General features: G+C 41.2%; 1 protein-coding gene across 3 annotated transcripts in view; it reads left to right on the plus strand.

Annotated features, from left to right (window-relative positions):
* FGF7 (fibroblast growth factor 7) overlaps window positions 1-27103 on the plus strand; it is a 61382-nt gene that overhangs the window by 22428 nt on the left and 11851 nt on the right. The gene's annotated exons all lie outside the window — the stretch shown is intronic.

Here is a 27103-nt window from a genome sequence, read left to right on the forward strand (position 1 = left end):
AGTCTGGGAACCAGCAGAAGGCGTGAGGGGAGAAAATTGCCATAGTGGAATGCCCACTTTTCCAAAATGCATCTTGCACCATTGTGGTATAGCTTTTGGCATCAGGTCAAGACATGCCTTTTTAGTCAGCTCTTTTTGGTGAATGGATGTTTCTCTGCCCGCTGTATTGCTGCACCCTTGTTGTGATTTTGTTTGGTTCTGCAGTTTTTAATCTAATGATTTTTAATGGATTGTATATTGTTTAAATTGTGATTATTTATCTGACCTGCCCTGGGACCAGTTGGTGAAGGGTGGGCTGTATGTATAAATAAAGAATAGATAAATAATGTAGTTCAGCCAAATAGCGTAGTTGGGGCTTCAATATTTTTTTCTGGCAAGTGTACTCTTTTCCAGTTGCCAAGAATATGATACATTGCACTCTGGTGCTGGCCTTGCCGCAGTTTGATCCATAAGATAGGGGCACCCGTTAACTATATCTCACATTGGTGGAAAGAATACGAAACAATCTCATAGAATTCAATAACATTTAAAATAAGTCTCTAACGTGCAAATTTTCTTTCCCTCACCTACTGGATATACCAAATACCAAACAGCTCTCAGAGTAGAAAGCAAGCGTGTAAATAAATATAATAGGAAATGGCTTTCAGGCAAAGGGCCCTGGCAACTCTCATTTAGCACTGGAAGGATTAACATTTTTTACGTCCCTAAAGTTACTTTTCAGCACTGATGTTCCCAGGTGTATATTTAGTCCTCATACATCATTATGCAGCAGATATAAATTAAGCTTTGAAATGATGAGCCATTTCAATAGCAACGATGTCCTAATTCTTGGACCGGCACCAAGAGGAATGCCTGCGTTTACTAGCTGAGCTTCTTCTTGGACATCAAGTTGGTGACTAGGGAATAAACTTGATGAATAATGGTAAAGCAGGCCACCAACAGCCAGAAGAAATCACTCTGCAGCTGACACAAATAACTGTTCTTCAGCTTGGGAACGAAGGGCAGAGTGAGAGCCAAAAAAACACTCCCATGAAAAAAGCGCTGATTGAAACAGATGTGAGGCAAAGTCTTGACCTCTCAAACCTATGTTTCGTTGCTCCTCTTTGTGCTTTCTCTTCTTTCTACTGGCATGTTTCAGACATAACAATGTTATGCCTTCTGCCCAGATGCTCAGTCCTCCTATACCTAACTTCAGTGCTTGTTAAACCACAGCTTCCTGTTAAATCTGAAGCATTTATTGGACTACAAGTTATGATAAGGAACCAGGATCAGATTAGGCTGCCGTCCTAACTCCACTTTCCTGGGAATAAGCCCCACTGAATTAAATAGGGCTTCTAATGGTTAAGACTATGCTGTAAGTTTGTTACATCTGAACCAAGCCAGTGTATAACATGAAGGTGCCTTCTCTACCCACATAACATCATTTCTAATACAAATCTGAATATTGCACAAGCAATATAATGAGTGTATTGTAATGGCTGGAGTGTGAGCTGTGATTTTGAGGGACCCAGGTGGCGCTGTGGTTAAACCACTAAGCCTAGGGCTTGCTGATCAGAAGGTCGGTGGTTCGAATCCCTGTGACGGGGTGAGCTCCCGTTGTTCGGTCCCAGCTCCTGCCAACCTAGCAGTTCGAAAGCACGTCAAAATGCAAGTAGATAAATAGGAACCGCTACAGCGGGAAGGTAAACGGCGTTTCCATGTGCTGCTCTGGTTTGCCAGAAGCGGCTTTGTCATGCTGGCCACATGACCTGGAAGCTATACGCCGGCTCCCTCGGCCAATAATGCGAGATGAGCGCGCAACCCCAGAGTCGGTCACGACTGGACCTAATGGTCAGGGGTCCCTTTACCTTTATTCACACATCATTGGCAATTAATTCTGTGTGTAGTAGTGAGACAAGTCACTTTTTCTCAGACTTAGCTTAAGAATTACTGAGAGAATCTATATGGAACTTTTTGAACACTCAAAAACTTCTATTATCAAATGTAAATATTATTGATAGCAAAGTCATGAGATGAAATGGTTTAAAATGGGTTCCCTACATATCAATATCAATTTGGTCTCTCTTTATTGCTTACTTTGATTATTTCATTTTCCAGCTTTGTGATTTGCAACACTCCAAACTATCTTAATTTAGGAAAAATGATATGTACCCTACCTAAACTAGCAGGCTGCAACCCAGTACTCACTTGTTTGGGAGTAAGCCCCATTGCACTGTTAAATTAAAAAGAGAACAGAGACCAGTTTCTATAGCTGCTGTACTATTAGCCTATGAAGGTTTCATAACACATGATATCATTTGTATGCCTGGAAAAACTTCTCTGTGTAACGAACGGTGCTGAAAACTTGGAAATGGATATTCACAGATGTGGCTGACAATTGCACACACAATTCAAGAAAGGCAGTAAAAACAATAATGAAATCAATATGCCTTATTAATTTGTTATGATTCCAAGTTTGAAAGAAAAAAAAACCCACCCAAGTTAACTTGGTTATAACAGGATTGGTTGATTTACATATAACTCCTATATGATGTTGTTTTGTTGTTGTTGTTGTTGTTGTTGTTATACCATCAGTTCTACTACCTCCTTTGGGCTAGAATACAAAAGGCCCCATATTACTTGGAAAAGCTCTACCAGACAGCATATTAAGGATGCGGTTAAAGCAGTAAATACGCCTGTCTTCACAGCAATTGAGCAGGCCCGATTATGAGCCCTCACCAGTGCTCGATAGCATTCGACTGGAGTTTTTCTCCATTTGAGGTCAAGCTATTTTCTGTATTATTTCATTGCCCCAAGCTTTGACTCAATGGCATTTGCTTAATATTTTGTATAGGGAGAGGCCTCTAAATATAATGTGCCAAGATCTTCAGCTAATGTAATCTGATACAGACCTATTCAAATCAATGCTCACACATCAGGTTGTCATGATAGGAGTCTCTAGACTTATTGGGGAAATGACCGAATCGTAAAAGCCACAAAAATGTCTGAAGTTAAACAGATGGTGAATCTGGGGAAAAAGTTAAGCAGGCTCCAGTAGGGCTTCTATTTACACTTTTCAAGCTGCCGTTCATGCTTTCTTCTGAGGACAATTAGCCGCAGCTCTTACTTACTTCCCTTTCTAAAGTTTGCTAGAATAGGTTTGATCTGGAGGGAGTGATAGTTGGAACAGATGAAGGGTGACAGTAATAATGGCTGAGCTACCTGCCCACCTAGCAGTTCGAAAGCACATCAAAGTGCAAGAAGATCCGTCGGGAAGGTAAACAGCGTTTCTGTGCGCTGCTCTGGTTCGCCAGAAGCAGCTTTGTCATGCTGGCCACATGACCCAGAAGCTGTCTGCGGACAAACGCCGGCTCCCTCGGCCTATAGAGCGAGATGAGCGCCGCAACCCCAGAGTCGGACACGACTGGACCTGATGGTCAGGGGCCCCTTTACCTTTATGACCATGCTGGGCACCCTGCAAGATCAGAGCCCAGCCACTCCTAGCACTGACTGTGGGTGTGGCTCTGATACCAAACACTCAGTCAACTTCCCATGAGCTGGAAGATTTCAAATGTGGTGTGGTATGGGCGTAGCCAAGGTTGGGGACAGCTGCCCCCCCCGATCAAGTAAAACAAAAGAAATACTTAACTAACTGACCAATCACATCAGTCCTGCTCCCCCCTAACAAAGTCCTGCCCCCCTCCAGAAAAATCCTGGCTACGCCCATGTATGTGGTCATCAGCATTGTTTGGGGGTAGGTTTCATTATTTTGCTGATGAAATCCAGCTCAATATTTCTTTAACTAAGCATATGGGAGTTACCACCTCTTTCCTGAACCACTGTTTGGATGCTTTTAGTCAATAAGATGCGAGAGAATGAAATAAGACTGAATCCAGGCAAGACAGCAATTACACTGGCGGTGGGGGGAATGCTCAGGTCTTGGACTATGTTAGTATGGTTGTGGTAGATGGGTTGAAATATTCCAATTTGAAGCCCATGGATGCGCCTTGGGCTCATCTTTGTTCCAGGATAAACAAGAAATAGTGTTTGCCAGTGCTGTATATCACCAATTGCATTTGTTACATAGGCTCTTCCCCTTCTCAGGAAGATGTGATCCTGCCATGCCAAATCCTGGTTTTGTAGCCTCCAGGAATGACATATCTGTAGTCCATATGTTTCTATCCCCATCATCCCTATGTTGGCTAGAGATGTTGGGAATTTTAGCACAAAACACCTGGAAGTCACAAAGTTGGGGGAGGCTAGTACTATAATGCACTCTAGGGCTGTTGACAAAGATTACTTGGTTTTGGTTGGTGCAAAATGCTAGAGTACACCTCCTAATAAGCATTTGGAGACATGAGCATATTCAAGTGCTGGTTTATCATTTGCAGTGGCTACTAACTATTTAGTAGTTACTAACTATTTCATAGAATCATAGAATCATAGAGTTGGAAGAGACCACAAGGGCCATCCAGTCCAACCCCCTGCCAAGCAAGAAACACCATCAAAGCATTCTTGACATATGCCTGCCAAGCCTCTGCTTAAAGACCTCCAAATTTACTAACTATTGGTTGGACAGTGTTCTCGAAGCTACGAACATGAGTTTAACCAAGCTGCGGGAGGCAGTGGAAGACAGGAGTGCCTGGCGTGCTCTGGTCCATGGGGTCACAAAGAGTTGGACACGACTAAATGACTAAACAACAACAACAACAAACAACTATTTGCTCCTGGGCCCAATTCTGGTTTTAACTCTTATAGCCCCTCATGACATGGGACTTACATACCCTAGGGATTGCTTCTCTCTATATCAGCTGTTTATGTTCAGCTGATCAGGCCCTGCTCTGTTTACTCCCTGCATAAGGGATTAGAGCATCTACTGGTAGGAGCAGGGTTTTAACAGCAGAGGCCCCAAGGTTACAAACTGACATCCTTGCTGAGATTAAAGAACATAGAGCTGTTTTCATATTTTGATAAGGCTGCAAGACCTTTTTATTCCTGTGAGCATCTGATATGTCTTGTTGATTTGGCTTTTGCCTAGCTGGAGGTTGCATTTAGTTTAATTTGTTGATTGCTATTGCCTGCTTCAATATTGTTTATTGAAAGCATTTATATGCCATGTTTCCTACACTCAAAGCTTACCTAAAACCAACAACTTAAAAACATAATAAAACAACAAACAAGTTTTAGGAGAAGAGAACTGTTGGAAGCGATCTCAACCCCCCCCCCCCGAAGAGTGGTTCCCTAGAGTTCATTCACTGCATATGTTCCTATTTTTAAATACACAGTAGGAGCTCTCTCCCACCACAATCCCTTGCATTTCTTTTTGTTATGCCTAGTAATCTGCAGTATTTTGTAATAAAATGGCCACAAAATGATCTAGCATGTTAGGATATTAAAACACACACTTCCATGCTATCTTTAGTGAGATGTACATTGTTAAACCTAAGTTAATAAACAAAATCACCTAATATTTTACATTTGCTCAGATAATCAGATTTGGCCATTGAAATGAAGACTGATATTTCTATTCCCGTGCATACTGAAGGAAGACTTACAGCTGAACTCTGGATGGATTGAAACCATAAACTTATAGCAATGTGGCCAGTCCAAAATGTGAGAAAAAAACTGTTGCAGGAGCTTTGCCTACATCGCTACTAATACCATAAAGGATGATCGTTCTTACTACTGCAATTGTGGGTGAAGCTAAGCAACACCTTGCCTCTTCACTTATGTTCAGCACTAAATTAAGAACCAATTATTTGGGTAAGGCTGGAGTGAAGAGGGAAGCAGGATTAGAGTTACCGTGTTTCCCCTTTTTTAAGACGTAGTCATTATATAAGCCATAGCAGGATTTCTAAGCAATTGCGCGATACAAGCCATACCCCGAAAATAAGACATACTGATAGACCCTTCACCCACTAGCAATAACCCCCCTCCTGCCAGCCAACTCCCCCCTTAAAAATCTCTCCCCATTTTGCTGTCGCTCCACAGACACGTATTTCCTTTAAAAGCTTGTAAAAATGCACCGAACAGCCGTAGCTGCTGGCTGCCGAAGCCTTGTGATTTCTCTTCCCCGTTTCTGAGAGCATTTTTTTAAATAAAAAGATCCAAAAATAATTTTTTTAGCCAAGCTGTGTAAGCTCTACTTGGTGAAGGGGAGAAAAGTGGGGTGGGGAGGAGATGAAGGCACGAGGAAGAAAAGAGGGGCGATTGAAGAATGCAAAGGCTGTTTTCCCTTTTAGGGAGAGACCTCCGTGCGCGCGTCTGTCTCTCTCCCCCCCCCTGCGTCTCTCTCTCTCTCTCTCTCTCTCTCTCTCTCTCTCTCTCTCTCTCTCTCTCTCACACACACACACACACACACACACAGCCCACCTCTCGCTTCCCCCCACCTTTCCCTAAATTCCCTTCCATTCAATGCACGTTGATTTCCTCTTAACGGGAATCTCCCGTGTCTGATTGTTGTCTCATTGCTTTTACCGGGCATAAAGCAGCCTTTTAAAAATCCTGCTGCAGTTTTCTTTCTACCTTATGCTGCTTGGTTGTCTGTGGAGCTGCCCCTTTAAGGATTTGTAAGTAGTCTGGATCGCAGTCCTTGCCTTGGGGACTTTTATTTATTTATTAAGGACTTTTTCCTTCGCTGTTTGCGAGCTGCTAAAAGGAGCTGCTAAACGCTGCTTTACACAAAAGTTAAACTGCCGGTCCTAACAACACGTGCTTCCTCACCTCGCTGGCTCAATTGCTTCTCAATTGCTACCATTTACCAAGTCAGCAATCTTAATTGCTGCTTAGCTGGCTTCTTTGTTCTCAGCAGGTAGCTTCTTTGCTATCAGTGATAGCACTGCAAAGTGCTATGTTGTTGGAACTTCAGACAGTCTTGCAGTCTTGGGCAGCTGGCTGGTAGAGATCCTTACTTGCTTTAGGTATAGGCTACTGCTAGGACTGTATCACACAGATAGATTCCATTATACTGGTTTAGATTTAAGAAGCTCCAGTGTAGCAGATTGCTATTAAGTGAGTCCCCACCTTGGAGGAGAGAGAGAGCAGCCCTTCGCGAACATCCCAGGGCCGGGGAGAGAGGGCTGCACCAGGGACGCACACACCTCCCTTCCCTCAGACTCGTAATAAAAATACCGGTACCAGTAAGACATCCCACCAAAAATAAGCCACCCTGTGGTTTTTTGAGAAAAAAAAGTAATAAGACGGTGTCTTAAAAAGGGGGAAACACGGTATGTAACTTTGCCTAAACTGACAAACGCCAATTTGGGTTTAGAAACAGCAAATTATTCACAAGTGATTTTTTGTTTGTTTGTTTGTTTGTTATAATAAATCAGCACAACAAAATGCAGAGGAACTGGATAAGTGAATTGTACAATTTGTTGTGCTTTTATAGCGTAGTTAAGAGTGCAAAGCATTTCACATACATTATTATCACAGCAATCCAGAGAATCAACCTCACACAACGGTTTTAGCAGGGAAATGGGTTTACTGAGCTGCCCATGTGCCTTTTGGGTCATGTTTGACATGGTAGTATGCCTCATGGCTAGAGCTGCCTTGATGTATCCCTTACTTACTTACTTTAAGTCCTCAAACTCACATCTTCTAGGAAACCTTTGGATCCCACTAGTCTCTACACCAGGGGTCACCAATGCACCACCCACAGGTGCGCAGAGAGGCCCTTCCTGGTAGCCACAAGGTCCCTTTTTCTCCCCCTATTGAAACTAGGCTTGAAAGAACCATTCAATAGAACAGGTGCACAGAGAGAGAGAGAGAGAGAGAGAGAGAGAGAGAGAGAGAGAGAGAGAGAGAGAGATGCTCAAACAGTTTCTCTACTTTGCAAATGTGCCCACAGGTCCACAAAAGGTGGTAATCTCCACCCTATGCCACACATTGTAACTAAGTCAAAGTCCATGTGGCTGAAATAAGCACACATTCTTCCCTGCCTATCCCTGCCACTTTGCTTTGCTGCTTCATTGTGTCTATTTTAGTTTGTCTAAAACGGGGAAGGGAGCTTGCCTTAGGGCAGGGAGATGTAATACATGCTCTTTGTGAACCACCTATACCATCTATACATGTATAGACCATTTCAAATAAATAAATAAATTTAAAGTTATATCCTGCCAAAGGAGCCCAGGTTGGCAAACAAATAATGAAACAATTCAAAAAAATCTAATCCCAGGGAGCACTTTCTCCCGTGTAACATTTCGTCCCCCACCCTATGGTTTTAAGACCTGCCATTGAGGACCTGCTCCACGTTCCATCCCCTAAAGCAGGGAATATTCTGTGAATGGGTTATGAAATGCACTGTTTTGAGAAACTGATTTGTGTTCTTCCCTTTGGAGGCTGGTGACGGCTTTTTGTGTGTGTCACCAGGCATTTAGGAATTAGCTAGATTATTATTATTATTATTTTAAAAATTACTTCTTCTATATACGTTTTCATTATTGTTTTGATGTGTTTTATTTTATACTTGTATTTTTAAGATTTTGTAAGCCGCCTCCTTCAGTTTTGCTGAAAGGTGGCCTAGAAATCTTGTAAATAAAAACTGACAAATTGTGCAGACCTGAATTGACAGTCTACCCTGCCTGCCCCCCATCCCCAGCAACCCGCTTCTCCTCATGCTGTTTGTTGGCTATTCAATGCATTTCTTTAAAGAGCAACTTGGGAGTGGTAAGTCTCACATATTAATCTTTAATTGTGGGGCTCAGCAACAAGGGGGGTGGGAAGAGTCTGACTCTTCAATGCAAAGCATTTATATAGATGATTCAGAGAACAGAAATTACTGGCATCTTGGAAGAAATCTACTTCTGTACCACCATAAACCATGATGAGGAATGCAAGAATTCTGTCAGTGGATAGCATCCAAAACCACCCTTCTCCTCTTGATTTCACAGGCAGACAGTAGAATAAAAAATGTGGGTGGTGCTGGCACAAGAGAAGTTGCGGGCAGGGCAGCCAAAGGATGCCGTAATTCAATCCATCCTTCTGCAGCTTCTGCCGCAAATCTTTAACAGAAACCTGAGCTGCACGCACCCCTCTGTCAGAAGCTTTGATGCAAAGGAAAACTGCCGGTGATGTGGCGGACCAGGTGTGTTCTGTACCTGCCAAGGTGCTTCTCACTTCTAAGTGCATGTTTCCTCCTCCAAAGTACTGCATTCTTTCCAAAACCAGAGTTTCCGTGAATCAATATTACTACTTATGTGAATCAATATTATCTGAGAGACAGACATCCATTCCTAATGGAGGAACTGATGTTATCTACTCTAATTTCACAAATCTAATGACGAATGTACATACTGAAGTGGTTTTATCGGTGGGGTTTAACATTTTTTCAGCCTGCTAAAAATATATATATATAATTGTTTCGGAGCTTTAAAGCTGGCTCTGTTTACCATTGCCCTTTCCATTTCCCAATGTCCCCTGATGTTTCCCATACCTTTTAAACTATCCTCCTTCTGCTACCACATCAGCTTTTACTGCTCCCTAGTACCATATAAAGATTTAGGTGCATGTTTGTATTGTGTACAATATTCGTCATTCCTTCACAAGCACCATCAATGAATGGTGACAGTGACAGCAGCTGTCATGGAAGAGGTACGGTGGCAGCAATGGGGACCAGTATCAGAGGGCAGAAGATTTACGTAGTGGCAGTGAGAAGCAGTAGGGTGTTTAATAAAGAAGGAAAGTAGTTAGCTGATAAGTCCCCCCCCCCCAACCCAATCCCAAATACCTGCACCTGGGGTGAGTCTTAGCTTTTACAGTATTGAATGGTGATTTGTTCTGGTCGATCGTATTCATGATTCTACATTGGCAAATTTTTGCTACTCTGTATACTACATAGTGTGGTGGTGGTTGATTTCGTGTTCTGCCGCTGTGTCTAGTTTTCCATAATTAAAGGTCTGGCAGGAGCCTGCAGCTTTCTTGGTAACTAACAAGCCCTCACATTTGGAAACTAGTTTCCATCTTGGTGGGGATAGTGTCTCCAGACATTCAATTAACGTAAGAGGCTGCCTAATCTGAGTCTAGGCTAATATTGTCCGCTCTGACTGGCAGCAGCTGAGGTCTTTCCCAGTTCTGCCACCTGAGGTGCTTTAACTGGAGATGCCAGGGATTGAATCAAGAGCCTTCTGAACACAGTGCAGGTATTCTGCCACTTTACTATAGGCCCTCCCAATAGTTTCACCAGTGCCACGGAATTTGGCCTTAACCAATCTCCTATGTCCCACATCACACCTAATCCTGTCCCACTCTAGTCTCTCTAAATTATCTCAATAAAATACGCTTACTCACAAAATCAGGCTCAAATCCCTCTTCCCCTTTCTACATAAATTCCTCACTCAAACCCCTTCACTGCCCTTCCCTTAAAAATCTTTCTTCTCTCTGACCCACACCCTTCACCTTCTCCATGATTCACTCTCACACAAATCCTGTTCCTCTCCCCCACGCCCCTCGCTTTCACTTGCTCTGTAACTTTCTTCAAAACTAAGAAGAAGAAAAGACTGAATCTAAATTCTGCTGTCAGTGATTTATTATGGGCAGTTGGCACTGCGCTGTACCTTATAGAATATCGCTTTCTTCCCCACAAAACAGCTCCAGCTGTTTTCCCATAATTTAGTTACAAAAAAAACCCCAAACAGTTTGCTTTCTCAGGCTTAAGAGAAAGCATACTTGGTATTATAAACACCTTTGGATATTTTGCAGGGTGGGGGACTAATGGTACCTCATCATCCTGGAAAAAAAAGTGACAAGTGGGGTGCTTCAGGGTTCTGTCCTGGGCCCATTGTTGTTCAATGTATTTCTAAATAATTTGGGTGAAGGAATTGAATCAATTCCCTTGGGAGGTGGTAGACTTTTTTTCCTCGGACGTTTTTAAGCAGTCGATGGATGGTTGTCTGTTATGCATGATCTAGCTGAGATTCCTGCATTGCAAGGGGTTGGACTAGATGACCCTTTGGATTCCTTCCAACTCTACACTTCTAGACTTTATGATTCTACATAAGCCCAATTAAACTCATCAGGACTAAGGCTGCAATTCTACGCCCACTTTCCTGGGATTTAATTCAGTAGGACTTCTGAGTAGATATGATTAAGATAATAAAATGCACCACATGAAAGTGGTCTCTCCACCGGTTTGTGTTGCTCTATGTATTTAGTTTTGTGCGGAACTTGAATAAAGGGATTTATTGGACTAAGCAGTAAATGTTGGTGGGCTTAGAATTTCCAACATCCCTCACCACTTGCCAAGCTAGCTGGAGCTGATAGAAGTTCGAGTCCAACAGTACTTCAGGTTAGCCACACCTGAAATAGAGGGATAGGGCAGATTGCTTTTGAAGATCGGGTAAAAGAAATGCACTAGGCTACAGCAGCCAGAACACACATGGAGATCCTCAGCCAAGCAGAGCAGTAAAAATGCTCTCTGTTGTTGATATTCAGTTGCCATATTAAAAGAGGCAAAAGGGGGCACACTTACACTGTATGAAGAAACTGGTTCATTTGGTCTGATTGGCCAAAAGAACCATGTGAAATGTTGTTTTTCAAGACTGCTAAACATACTTGACCTAGCTTCTTCATAAAACTTTGAATTCCTAGGGATCCTTTTCTGGGAGCAACATGACAGTTAAATGGTCTTGAACATGATTTACATTTGTAGTGCAAAGGATTTGATCAACCTACACACCAATGCTAATTAAACTAGGGCTTTCATCTCAATCCTAGGTAGGGGTGGAAGGATCAGTCAATTTTGGTTCTCTCAGTTTCTCATTTTTTCCAATCTTACATTTTGTTCTCCACATTTCTGCAGCAATCTACATTTTTAAAAAATCCTTATGAAAATTCATCAGCTTTTTAGTGGAAGCTTCTCCTAATGAACAATTTTTTGTATGCAGTTTTGACTAATGTATACATTTTGGCTAGCAATTTCCCCTAACTTAATGTATCTCTGCGTATTATTTTTTATGATATGTTTGGATAAGTGCAAATGTTAAAGGATGGTTGTGTTTTGGTTCTTACATTGTTTCAGAAAGTGTGGTTTTGATCAATTTGGCTTTAAATGCAAACTGAAATGAATTTGTCCCCCATCGCTATGAGTCAATCCCATATGTGCTTTAAATGTATTTGTGCTCTCTCCAAAGTTTGTCTGCATAGAATTGCAGCCTGGGCACAAATACAACCACCCTCTTAATGTTATGATAAAAATGATAAAAATATTGCTGCATCGAGTACTTAACACACTGGGACCATATAACCAGCTGAGTTCTAGAGGACAGGCTCTAGTGAATACAGAGCAGAAGTCCTGGGAGTTGATTCATAGGGTCCATCCCCACTTTCATTTGTCCTGTGTAGTCCTGTGTAGCATTTTTTGTTGTCCCAGTGCTTTCCCCAGGAAAACCCAGTTTACTGCTGAATTGGAAGAAACATCAATCTGCAGAAAACTCTAAATGTCCCTCTTCTGAGCTAGTCCTAAAATACCTTTTGCATGCTTTCCACCTCCTTTCCTTCTCCCCCAGCAGGATAACTTTTTCAGTTGTTTCTCCAGCTTTAAGCCGCACACTCCCGGTTTTCTCAGTGTGCTTAATTTTTTAATTTCCCCGTTCAGCTCACATATAAAAATTGTGATTGAATGATGTATGTGCAAAACATATGTGTGTTTCCCCTTGTTTCTTTTGATTGTAGTAAGTAATAAATAATATGTATTGGAAAGGTCGTGGCCCCTTTGGTATATGATGAATTGGTTGGCATCCATCTGTCTTGGGATGAATGTGCCTTTGTGGGTGAACTCAAACTGTTGAAGGTTACAGTGCCTGCTGTGGCTGCAGAGATTGATATGGGAGAGATATGTTTTGTTGCATGTTTTGTTGAATGCTTTTCTGATTATCTGAATTTCTGATGATCTAGTTTTCTGATTATCTGAAATTCGGGTTTTTTTGATTCTCTGGGTTTCTAATTCTCTCATTCTCTGCATTTCTGATTCTTTAAATTCTCTGACTCTCTGCCACGGTGGGTGGAGCTGAAAGTGGATAAGACACAAAAAGCAAACCTATTTATTATAGGAAGAACGAACGGGAAAACACAGGGTTTCAGGGTTCTTTACTACTAAAATTCAAGGCAAAAATCACAGCCCTGAACCAAATTGAAAATGGGGTGAAGAGGTATGGACTTAAGGGAAATAAGGCTGGGCCCATAGACAGGCTAAGCTCTCAAATACATTGTAAAAAATGCTAGCTGAGGCCAGCTATTTATTATGCCCTGATAGGCACCTACAGTGGCTATAATCATGATACTAGTATAATATAATATAATAGCCTGCTGTGTCTTTCTCTCACCCTGAAGATTGCAGCTGTAGAAATTTGGCAAGTTTATAATGCATTTGTGTCTAGGTAATTAAAGATTTAATCGCAAGATTTAATGTCTTACCATCTGCAGTTTTGCAAGGTAGATTTTTAAAAAATCCCATACTCTGAAAGATACTGCCTTTGTGGCACAAAACAGGTTGAATCCATCACATGTCTTATTTTATTGCCCATCTTATGCAAAAATCTCCCTTATTGAAGTGTGTCCTATCTGCTGAACAATTGTAGTAATGACGTTGTGGAGAATGTGGCAAGATTTTTGAGTGACACCATGAAATTACATCACCATAGGTCCTAAGAGCCATTTTCGTACCACACAATGTCTGGACAGTTTTATCCTAAAGTATCTCCTACTATGTTTCATTAACTATGTTGTGTTCTGATCCATGTGTACGTTGGACTTTTTCTATGCCAATAAAGGCGACTGATTGGTTGGTTGGTTGGTATTTGTGTCACTGGAATAGTTTAGATGTTTGAATGGCCGAGAAAATGTTTAAAAGTCAGCTTCCCCTCAACAATGCATTTAATAAGGCTGGAACCGCACAAGGAACTTGCAAAGGTGGGTGCATGACTTTATTATAATTGTAAAGTTTCTTCATAGAATTAAGAAGAAAATGCCTTAGAATCAATGCAAATTATTACACACAACAGTACTGCTGAACAGGAATTCTAGAAAGTTATTTTACAGTAAAATGGTAATGGTTAGCAGGTATCAGCATAAATTTTGGTTATCACCAACCTTCTGTGTTAGGTAGGGCATCCCCATCTCAAAGTGAGCCTCCAACCCAACCTTTTTGTCAATTTCTTCCCCTGCCCACGCCGCTGGCAAAGGAGGATGTGAGGGCCAGGAAAAGAGAAAGGCTTCCCTCTCACTCTTCCTTCATGCAGAGAGAACACTGACTTATATAACAGGGTATGTAAGACTTAAATCAGGAATCAAATAGCTGACACGTACCCACTCCAAAGAAATAGCAAGGTTAAGGAACAGTGAAGAAAAGGGAGAAGCAGGTTTGAAAAGGTATAATACAAACAAAATGTTTAATGCTATATCTAGGATGTGAAAAATATTACAGTTGGCTTTCCCCCTGAAAAAAATCAGTGTTAAGCATTTATCACAAGACAACATAAAAAAACCCAAGTCAAGAAATGGAGTAACAGCACATTATAATGCAACCAAATTCAATCTTTTGAAGCAAAGTGAACCACAACTGGTGCTGAGAACAATATTCATAACATATTTCCTTTCTCCAACATATAAAAAGCAGAAGGGAGTGTAGCCTTCCTCCTGCTTTCTGACTGCTTGTCAACTTTTGATACCATGGACCATGGACCATAGACAGGCTCCAGGGAATGGAACATGGGGGCACTGTTTTACAGAAGTTGCAATCCTACCTTTGGGACTGGGACCAGAGAAAAGTGCAGAGACTTTATGACTTCTTGTGGCTATGTTATGGCATGCTCTAGGGCAACATTTTATCGCCATTAGTAGCTTGGGGGCAAGGTGCTACCAGTATGCTGATGACACTCAGCTGTATCTCTCCCTAACCTCTGAATCAGGAGAGACAGTCAGATCCCTGAGGATGCAGTTGTGAGATAGATGAGGAAAAACAAGCTGAGCTTGACTACTGGCAAAATGGAGGCACTGTGGGCGAGTAGTTCCCGTGTCCAAGCAGTTGATCAATTGGCTAGCCCAGACGGGGTGGCCCTCCACCTGAAGGCTCAGGTTTGCTGTCTGGGGGTGCTCTGTCATTGAAGGCTCAGGTCGTCTCAGTTGCTAGAATTGCCTTTTACCAACTGCAGTTGGTACAACACCTATGACCATTCCTGGACCAGGAAAGCTTTGCATTGCAATTCACATTCTGGTTAGTTCAAGACTAGATTACTGCACTGCATTCTATGTGGGGTTTCCCTTCCACACTTGAACAGCACCCATCCTACAATAAACATCCATCTTGATATACCCTAACTTTAGCTTATAACAGAAGGAGAGTTAGTGTGGTGAGTGTCAGACTAGGACCTGGAAGATCAGGGTTCAAATCCCAACTCAGCCATTAAAATAGTGAATGTCCTTGAGGAACAGCAGAGGCACCCCCAATCTGTTTTTATACAGAAAGGGGGAAGAAAAACTGAGGGTGTATGGAGCAATGAGATACATCAACTCCACCCATGAAAGCCAACTCCCCTCACACAATCCTTGGCAGCTATTTGTCTGCAGGTATTGGAATTCACAAATTAGAAGAAAGATTGCACAATCAAAGATGGATTGAATCAGGCAGAAAGGAAATAGAAAACAGAAAGAAATCAAGGAAACTATCTAAGTATTTTGTCTTTTCAGCCAGTAACGTTTTGCACCAATGTGCCATTTAAAAATATTTATACCTTCATTCTACTAACCTGTATGATGTATGAAACTTCTCAAAAATGCTTCTTATATGCACACACATCTGCCCTTATACATTAGGCCATGTATATTTTGCAAACAGACAGAGCCAGATTTAGGGCTGTGTGGGTAGTTCCGCCACACAGGGTGCAGAGCCGAGGAGGCGCAAAATAGTAGTAGTAGTAATAGAAATAAAGCCTATATTTATATGGGTACCTACTGAGAGGATCCATAAAAGGCAACTGTACCAAAATGAATGATTGTGAAAATAAGAACTATTTAAGGAGCACACCAAATTTTGTCACTGTGTTTTTATATTTTGTCAGGTGAGCAGAGTACTACTCCTCCTCCTCCTCCTCTTCTTCTTCTTCTTCTTCTTCTTCTTCTTCTTCTTCTTCTTCTTCTTCTTCTTCTTCTTCTTCTTCTTCTTCTTCTTCTTCTTCTTCTTCTCCTCCTCCTCCTCCTCCTCCTCCTCCTCCCTCCATGCACCATACTACCAAAGTGAGAAGAACCACTCAAGTGTGCTCCCCCACCAGCTAGTTCACATGTTTAGGTATAAAATACTTGTACATAAATGTTGAGCTGTTAGTATTAAATTAAAATGTGAGAACTTGCACAGATGTTTATATGACAGCTCTTTGACCAGTTTGCCACAATGGCTTATGAATGTGTAGATAGGATGTGTGATCTGAAGACTTATACAGGTGATGTCCTCAGGTACTTCCACTGGAAATAGAATGGGACATGGCTAAGGTTGTGGTTATTTTCTTTTCCTGGTCATGGTAACAGTAAAGGTAAAGGACCTCTGGACGGTTAAGTCCAGTCAAAAGCAGCTATGGGGTTGTGGCGCTCATCTTGCTTTTCAGGCCAAGAGACCTGGCATTTGTCCACAGATGGGCAGAATGACTAAACCACTACTGGTGCAATGGAACACCGTGATGGAAGCCAGAGCGCATGGAAACGTTGTTTACCTTCCTGCCGCAGTGGTACCTATTTATCTACTTGCACTGGTGTGCTTTCGAACTGCTAGGTTAGCAGAAGCTGGGACGGAGCAACGGGAGCTCACCCCGTCGCATGGATTTGAACCACTGACCTTCCAATCAACAAGCCCAAGAGGCTCAGTGGTTTAGACCACAAACTCACCCATTTGGAGAAGGCGAGAGATATGTTACAAATGGGACAAATGTTTTATACATGGTTATGATGATCCAGATTTATTGTCGCTACACTGTTTGAGCTATAGTCCTATCAACTTCATGTCCTCGCTTGTGAGTTTCCGAAGGCAGCTGGAAACAGAATGCTGGACTACAAAACAATTGAGTCTGATAAAGCCCAGAGATCCTAATGTTACATTTGCAGTTTGAATAGTTTGCATGTGGCCATATCATAGAAGATCAGCCCTCTTGCCCCTGCCAATGCAACCTCTACCTCTTAGTTAGCAAAAGGTTGAATTGTGTTCTCCTTAGGCACCCATTTGTCTGTGAACTGTAAAGAAAGATGAAACTTGGAAAGTCTAGTTAGGAAAATGTTGTAATTGCTCGACTTTAACAATTAGTGTTGTTTACTTTCTTTCCTCTGTCTGTATTTTGCTAAGCAATGTGATTAGATACCAAACAAAAAGAAATGATCCTGGAGGAATGAATGATAGAGCCAAAGTAACTTGAAACTTGTTTTTTTCTCAGCACTGCAGTCATGCAAACTTACTTATGCAACATTACACTGTTCACAACAGATTGCTTTAGAAATGTTGCTTCCTTCCCCCACCATCAAATATAATAGATACATTTTAAGACCCCTGGTCCTGCTTTCAGAGCACTTACATTAAATGACTGAACTATTTTATAGCTGGAACGGTGTTTCTATTTAAAGACTAGGGTCTGGTGAGCTCAACCCTTCCAAAGAAATCTTCATGTCAAGAATAAAACGAACTAACAAATCTCTAAGCTATTTTACATAGAGAAGTTGGAAGTTACTGTCTGGGGGGCGGGGGGACGGGACGGGACACGATTTATCTAATCCAGTAACTCATCTTTGAGCAAGATAAGCTAGAACTTCAAAGACCAGGATGATGGCAGAGCAGAGAATGGTATATATCAGACGGGAGAAGTGAAAACTCATAGAAACTATAAATTCTTATTCTTGAATCCTGTTTTAAAATAATTACCTAATGTTGTTGTTGTTGTTTTAACACCAAGTAGAAGTAGGACCACAAAGAAAATAAAGTTGTTACCTTGGAGTTTTATATTTTCTCTCACAATAAAATAAGAAAAGTTAAAATTATGAGCTCTGTAACTTATTAGGCACTTAGGATTGCTTCAGATGGGACATTCATTGAATGTACCCCTACCATATAGGCTTTTTATGACACAAAGTACTTACAAACATGTTTGGCATTGATACATGCTGTAAGAAGCTCCTGATAAGCTGCAGTTCCCTACTGCACATACCCATATTGTGAGATTCTTGCTTAAATGCCTTGGCTTATGAACTGCCTGCTCCATCCTAAAAGGTAAAGGTAAAGGACCCCTGACAGTTAAGTCCAGTCGCAGAAGACTCTAGGGTTGCGGCACTCATCTCGCTTTACAGGCCGAGGGAGCCGACGTTTGTCCACAGACAGTTTTTCCGGGTCATGTGGCCAGCATGACTAAGCTCCATCCTAGGCAGCCACAAAGGTCTGCAATTGCTCCGGGGAAGACATAAGTAAAATAAAAGCAAAGTGACCCTTCCTCGTCAAGTAAAAATAAATAAATCCCTGTACAAATTAGTTACATTGGAATCAGCCACTGGACTTATTGACCTCCAAAATGCCTTTAAGTAAGCAACTACAGTGCCTTAACTAAGTAGTAGATTGCAGCCTGAATGAATTAATCAGTTAACAGAGAAAGGTGAACGAACTTAAGAACCATGACATTATTCACAGACCTAAACACCAACACAAAAATTTGATGGAGTTGCAATTTAAAGCTTTTTCATTTGAGAAATATAATCTAGTAATGTATTCGGAAGCTATTTAACACCTAAAACGCTTAGTTATAGGGCTGCCAATATTTTATTCCATGCCAGAAGCAGGCTTTATGTTATAGGGAGTTGTTTCAGTTTTTATCCCTCCATAGTTCTTTTTAAAGACAAATACAAAAATCAGTGCCAAGCTGCAAGCAGTTTTTCAGTTCAAAATCTCCCTTTCCATGCTAATTTTTCACCATGCAGGGTAAACTACTTCTCTGCCCACCCCACCAGGGGCTTGCCGACCCTGCCTCTAATTACTGGGATTTTGGCCCCAAGAACCTTTTTCAGGGATCATAGAATGTGTGTCATACAGGTGTCTCTGAATGACTTCTGGATGCCAAATGCTTCTTCAGTGGGAACAGGGACTGAGGGGTGTAAGAATCATATCCAAAGAATTTTATTTTACATAGTCCCTTTCATAATTTTAAAGCCATGTAAACATACAGTAGCACCTCGGCTTACGTTGCCCTCGGGTTGCGAAAGCGGCAAACCCGGAAGTGTTTCGCACCGCGCGCATGCACAGAAGTGCTCTACCACACCGCGTGCATGCGCAGAAGCAATCCCTCCGATTGCGGGAACCTCAGGATCTGACCAGAGCTCTGGTCCGCAACCGAAGATACCACTGCCTTGCCAATCTCGTGTATCCACGTTTCATTTGTGAGCCTAAAAGATAATGTGTGGTGCTCATTGCCCTCCTCCAATAAACTTTCTCTTTGCCCCCTACAATATAATTTTCTGATGCAGGTTCAACAGTGATCTAGGAGGGCTCTCATAAGGGGTCTTGGGTGGGTGCCATCTTGAAGGTCATAGCCTCAGCTTAGAGGGGGCAAATTTGTAGGTGGGGCCTTCCTAGAAGGGTCCTGTGCCAGAACAGGCCCCTGATGCCCATGAACTCATTTTTTATTCCCCCAGCTGGTGGGCTGGAGAGGGAATATTGGCTAGCAGCTGGGCAGCCAAAACACATGATCTTTGCCTTTTGACATGTCAACCCTTCTTGTGACTCTAATGGCAATGAGGTTGCGGCCTTGTCTTCCCCAAACCCACCTCTGGTGTGTTATTGGCTCCTGGGCACATAATGCACATAAAGTGCAAAATCATTTCCTGAGGAGAGCTCTGTGGGTGATAAAACTGTTGGGAAAGGTGATTTTGAGGTAAAAAGCAACCTGAAAGGAGAAGGGTTAATGCACTGTCCCTCAGCTCATTCTTCCTTTGCTCAAACCAAGCCAATTTTGGTATTTTGTTCCTTTAAAAAGCAATAACCATGGAAGACAATGCACCCTGCTTCATGCAATATATATCCCAAGCTCCAAAGTCACAGAGATTAATTTAATGCGACAGAAAATAAAGTCTCCGATTATGAGGAAATTTGCAATCCACATGTAGTTCTAAAATATATATATTTGAGGGATTGTGACAGCATAATGAAAAGTAATAAAACATTAATGATTGTCCTTTCTGTTTACTTCAGCTGGAAAACACAAAAGCCTCATTCTGTCATAAGAAAACCAAATAGGGCATTTCAAATGCTATTGTTATAAAACAGCTGATATATATATATATATAAAAAATACTGTTACATAGCAGGCAGGACTTGTCTCTCCAACTTAAAATGTTAAATATGTCAGCACCTGATTAATGGCAAGCACAACCCTTGGCAAATTTTGATCAATAAATGCATTGACACAATAGCCTTATAGGTGTTATTTTATATTTTAAAAACAACTCCACGGCTTCCCATGGAATTTATGCCCTGCCTTGGGGCATATCTATGCTCATTGGGACTGGTAGGGTAAAAGGCAGAGAGGTGGAGCCAGAACCAATGAGAGGCAGAGCCAACTAGTTCTAGTTTTGCCCCCATCCTTCTCCCAGCTGTGCTTTACAAAGGCAAAACAGACTGTGGAGGAGGAAGAGGAATCTAACAGCCTGGGCTGCTTGTATGTTGGAAGGCAGGCAGGTGGAGGCTGGCTTGAGGGCAGACTGAGGTTGGTGGGGCAGTGCCCCACTGGAGCAAAAGGATCAGCTTTCACTATTATTCATTTGTAACTTTGTAAAAGGCTGAGATGCACCAGTTCACATTAGCAGCATGTCACTCCGAGGATGTTCATTTATATAGTACCATAAATGTATGCTCTATAGGGTATCATAAGCAAGGAGGACATATTTCTGCCTCAAGGAGATTACAACCTAACTTTGGAAAGTGTGAGATACAACAGAGACAATAATAGCGAGGGATGAGTGAGGGCAAATGCAGTTATATATACTTTAGTCTGATTTGTTTGGGGAAGCAGATGAAGGGGTTAAACTCTGTGGTCCGACCCTGCCATTTCAAGCAGCCACAAAGAAAGATGGGTACCTCATCCTGAGGACAAGTTAGGTGGCGAATAAAATCATTTGCTTTAAATTTTCATCAATATGTCTGATCTATCTCTTACTGCATTCCTGAACATAATATCTTTGTAGAACATGCTCCCTTTTATCAACATCACATGTCAGACAGAGAAAATGTACCAAGCGCTTGCAGGAAAACTAGAAAGGCTGAGTGAACGTTGTGGGTTTCCTAATAGCTTTAAGGTGATGAAAGCTGGTGTTGTCTGAGGTAGCAGCATGTGGTCACCTCTCACCAATTCTATGTCGGCGAAATCAAAGTAGTTAGGAAATGTGAGGCATCGGGAGGTGCCAGATAGCTCCTGACAGCTGGAAGCACGTGTTACCAGGCTGGAGGAAGTTGTTGATTATGTTCTCAGCATTAATTTACATGTAATTTAATAGACTGTTTTATACTGCTTTTCAGTTTGGAAAGGAACAGATGTTCCCAAACTCTTGCCTCTCAATGGTTAGTTACGGACTTTTCAGGCAAGGGATGTCGGTGCCTGCTTACATGATGAAGAAAAGTTTCCTAATTTCTTTACCTATGTAGTCTCTCTTCCATGTAAACCAGGACCTCTTTTTTAGATAGTGCAAAAAAAGGATCATATCTTCACTGAAGTTTTATTAATTTTTAAAGCTATATTTCCACTTAGGATGAGATGCCCATTGGAACGGAATGCTAATGTTTTGTTCTGTGCTTGCTATGGTTGTTCTCTGGATTACTTAAGCATATATTTCTGCCTACCTTTTGACCTGCTCTTTTCCAGGCAGGGATCCACGCTTTTAACACTCTGCGATCGAGCATTGTTTTGTTTTGTTTTTTGCTCTGACTGAACTCTAAAGAGCAGGTTTTCATGAGGAAAACTCTGGCGTAAGAAAAAAAAGGGGGGCGCTCAGACACAGAGCTTTAAATCCCTGGCTATGCCTGGATAGAGCGGAGGAAAGTTAAGTGTGGATAAGCCCTTCTTCTTCATCACTGAGTAGTGTTGCACTGAACATCTATTCCCACTGTTTTGCATTTTTGGTCCTTCGTATATATAACCTGATATCATTAAATTTGTCGAGAATATATCCTACCAGACTAATCAAGTTGCTAGCTTAATGGATTGTGGGGATGCTGTGGACATTTTATCTTGAGTCTGGCAAAGCAGTTTAGTTAGCAAACTGGTATTTAATTGGCAAACTGGCTAAATGTGGGCTAAATGATAATATTATTTTTCTTATTAATTAAGCTGCCTACACACATGCCCCAAGTTGATGTACAATAATAAAACAGTTAGGGGGGAAAGTTGATGTACAATAAAAACAAAACGGGGTGGGGGAGGGGGGAACAGTTACAAAACAGCACAAACTGTAACTTGTCTATACCAGGGGTCCCCAAACTAAGGCCCAGGGGCCGGATGTGGCCCAATCGCCTTCTAAATCCGGCCCGTGGACGGTCCGGGAATCAGCATGTTTTTACATGAGTAGAATGTGTCCTTTTATTTAAAATGCATCTCTGGGTTATTTGTGGGGCCTGCCTGGTGTTGTTACATAAGTAGAATGTGTCCTTTTATTTAAAATGCATTTCTGCGTTATTTGTGGGGCATAGGAATTCGTTCAGACTTTTTTTCAAAATATAGTCCGGCCCCCCACAAGGTATGAGGTATAGTGGACCGGCCCCCTGCTGAAAAAGTTTGCTGACCCCTGGTCTATACCATCAGGTGAATTTAGAACTGGTTGGTAAATCATAAAGGGATGCTCATCAATAGCTCCTCAACAAATGGGGGTATGGTTTCAAGTGAAAACTGGGCTGGGAAACTAACAAAATAAAATTCAATAGAGACAAATGCAAAGTACATAATTTAAGAAAAAGAAAGAAAAAAGAAAATCCAAATCCAAAGCACAGGGTGAAGGATACCTGGCATGTCAGTAGTACATGTAAAAAGTGTTACAAAGAAAACAAAGATTAAAAAAAATCCCAACATTCTCCCAAACAACATCATCATCATCATCAACAACAACAATAGCAATTGAAATGACAATAAACATAATAAAATTAGCTCCAAACCTCACATTATTAGAAGCACAAATATGCCCACAGCAATAAAACATTAGCAGCAAAAATTTGCTCAGACTTTTAAAGGTGTCTTTTTGGGGGGAAGATAATGATTTACTTCTACTGTATAGAGAATGTATTCCAAAACCTTGGGCAACAGAAAATGAGTCTCTGCTCCTTCTTCAGTGTGTTCTGATCTGTTTAACTGAAGGTAGACTAGGAAATCTTCTCACATATAAGTGGAGGGCGGGGGACGTTCATGCAGATGAAGCTTTTAATAATTGTGCCATTGTTCAGCAACACGAGTGAAGCACCAATCCAGCAACACCTGCATTGGCTGCAGATATTCTTCCTAAATGCTTTTTGTAAACCGCTTTGAGGTTTTCTTCTACAAGCAAGTAGTGTTTCCTTTTTATGAAAGAATAAATAAATAAATAAATAAATAAATAAATAAATAAGGATCGTTTCCTTCACTATCAACCTGCCTGTGTGTTAAGATTGCCAGGAAAGGCCCTTTGTGATGAGATCTGTAGTGTGTTGACATGGAAGAGGGCCTTCTCTGAATTGATGCTCTGTTTGTGGAATATGTCTGGCGATACACTTCTTAGCTTTCATTTCCAGCTGAAGGGTTAAGATAAAGGTACTTCTATATTTTCTGGTATTAATTTGTTATCTGATCTTGTTTTACACAATCACTGTCTGACCAATTTCATTGTTATGGGTTTAAAGCACTTTATTGTACATCATTTTCAATGAAGGCTGTGCTATAGATATATACATGGGGTGAAAAATTAACATATTATTTTTGCTAATATAGCACAGAAAGGGTGCTTACAGATGGTTGCTATTTTCAAGTAGAATTCAATCACATACCAGCAAATTCAGGTTACAGGTAGGTAGCCGTGTTGGTCTGGGTCGAAGTAAAATAAAAAAATTCCTTCAGTAGCACTTTAAAGACCAACTAAGTTTTTATTATGGTATGAGCTTTCGTGTGCATGCACACTTCTTCAGATATTCAGGATATGCAATTACAGATGATCGGGGGGGGGGTACATTTCTAGATGATTTGGTGACATATATACCAAAAAAAAAACCCACTTTCAGCTGACAAATGATACTGCATTCTAGTAATTCTTCATATTCAGTAAATCAATTAATCAGCACATTCAGTTCATCATTACAACATAACATGCATCTGGTAATGTTAATAAAGCCCTTTGGAAATTATTCATATAGAAAATAACACTGATCTTCCTAATGTGTACTTTCTCGATTGCCTATTATTGAATTTTAAAACATGGAAAGCAAACAGCAAACTACCTTTAAAAGTGTTATATATATATATATAATGTAGAGGTTTGATTTGGCCTTGTATCATCTTTAAAGGTCATCTGAACTCAAAAAACAAGCACTCCCAACCCCCATTAATTAGAAACACAAGTTGGCTGTGGTCCATCCAAGTCCCTTCTTTCCCAACTCTAAGACTCACATACTTAAATTCAGAGCAAGAGCCACTGCAATAGTCTGTTATTTGAACTGTGTGTCCATGGACTCCATGTTCCTCACAGAACCCTTTATTTTGTCACTGGCAGTTTATAGACCCAGCGACAAATCTTTTTGGCTTAAATGTTTAATTTCAATAGTCAGATTAAATGCACCTTTGAAAGCACAAATGAATGGCTCTTCATATGGTGAAGGGTGTTTGGAGAGTGGTATCACTAGGGTATCCTTTGTACTGTTGTTGGCTAGAATATAATTGTCTGTTTATTACTGATTATTAAAAGAAACATGAGACCAGTACCCTGCTGAAGCTAAGCAGCTGTGGGTGTGCTCAGATTGATTGGGAACCACAATTATACCACCTTGGGTTCCATGATGGAAAAAAGGTGTTACTGAGTCATTTGAAGTTCAAGAAAACAGTCATGAAGTTGTTATGTGGAGAAGGAACTCAAGTTTCCCTCTGAAAATGTGAATGTTCTTGGGAACACTATTGTGTGAGATGATTTTGAGACATGACAAACAGAGAGAGAACGCTGAGAAATAGCTATTGTATTGCAACAGCAATGCTGCTACTCTAACGTGTCAAGTCATGAGCTGGCCATCTTTTGTAAAGCTGATGCTTGCAAATGGTCAGGGATGTTTCACCAGTGGAAAAACCATGACAAATATATACACATGCACATTAAAAGGGTCCTGGAAGGGGTAGAACTGTCTGGGTGCCCACATGGGGGTTGATGGGTCATAGCATCTCTTCTGAGAGGCAGCACTGGCAGGAACATCACACTTTACCCATGTCAAGGGGCAGCCTTCATGCCGGGGCCAACCCATCCTGGGTTCAACCAGCCGGTGGGCTGGTTGAAGGCAGCTGTTTATCCAATGCCTTAAGCCTTATGCCAAACCATCTGTAATCAATAAAGTTGTGGCCTAATTTAACCCATCCAATGGCCCCCTGTGTCTTATTTTCACTGCCAACCCCCCACTGGCATGCAGCACAACTTATACACCTGGGCCATGCAAGTGATGTCTCTTTACATTCCCTAGCCGGACCTAAGCTATTGAATTCCTTCCACACATTTTCAACTGATAGTTGGCTATTTCCTGAAAATGTCAAGAACCAAAAAGAAATAATTGCTATTTGGATACTTATTTATATATATATATATATTAAAGCATCATTGCAAATCCTTCCAAATGTGTTTCTGTACTGCTATTTGCACACTGTCAGAACACTTCCACAGAAAACAACACAGGAATAACTAAAGAATAACTAAGACAATGAGGGACTTCTCAGGCTGGGATGTTGAACTAGCTACAAGATGTGGCTTTGGGACGGTGCCAGCCTGCTGCTTGAAACAGCATGCTTGGTCGACTTGGGGCCAGATCTATGAATGAATAAGTGGCCTAGTCTAATGTTTCAACTGCTAGACCAACATAATAATTTACAAACACATCTACTCATAAGAACGTTCTCCAGTTTTCCTTGCCTCCTCTGACAGCTCTATCTCTGTGAAAGAACTTAAAGAAAATATAGCCAGCCTCCCATATGAGCCCCTCACAAGCCTATGCTGGAAAATGTGGTGCAAAAGGAAGTCTGCATGTGCCCTAAGTCATGCCATAGTATGATATCTACCATTCAAATGGTGGAAAGTCGACGGCAGTAGCATGTGGCTTCCAGCAGAACAGCAAAAATTGGATAGTGCCAGGAGCTCCCAGTCTTCAAAACCCGAGGTCCCAATCCAGCAAGAGCCACTCTACATGTACCCCTGGAGACGTGATACACGTCCTCCATCCCACTCCTATGTAGCATCCTTGTATGTACACAAGCCCAATTCAGAAGACAATCTGCAATGTGTGCAGAAATCCATTTTTACATGTAGGCTTCCTTACTAGATCAAGAAATATTTTGCAACCAATAAAGCATTAATGCAGGAACAACTTCTTAATTATACAGGTAAAATGCATCCGAATGAAAAAGCTCCAATAGTAAATTTTACTTGTTTATTGTTATGTGACACAGATATATTTTCAGCGCCTGTCAGTTTTCAACAGCCACAAGGGTCAGACAGATACTTTATCTTCTGGTAGTTGCCAAGGTCTGTTTTCTATCATTTACAAGTTCTAAGGTTTGTGCGCTTGCACTGGTAAATTTCTTACAAATTTTGTCAATGTAATCTTTGAAAAAAACAATTATCTGAATTCTTATTAGAACTGATCTAAAGCATTCACTTAGAATGAGAAATGCAAATGCTTCAAAGTGCACAAGAATTTGTTTAACAAAAGTTGCAAATTTCTTTATAATGCAAAAATATAATGGCAAATGGATAATTTGGAAATACAGGACTAAGTGGTCGTGTGAAAAGTTTGCATGGCCATATATAATGGATATTAGTGTAATTCATGTAAATATGGAAGTTCTTATGTGTGAGCACACTTCAGTGGAGTTTGTAATGGGTTGTATGTACTCTTTGGGTGGAATCCAATGTTATG

The sequence above is a fragment of the Zootoca vivipara genome, chromosome 14 (assembly GCF_963506605.1).
Source record: "Zootoca vivipara chromosome 14, rZooViv1.1, whole genome shotgun sequence".
Taxonomy (NCBI): Eukaryota; Metazoa; Chordata; class Lepidosauria; order Squamata; family Lacertidae; genus Zootoca; species Zootoca vivipara.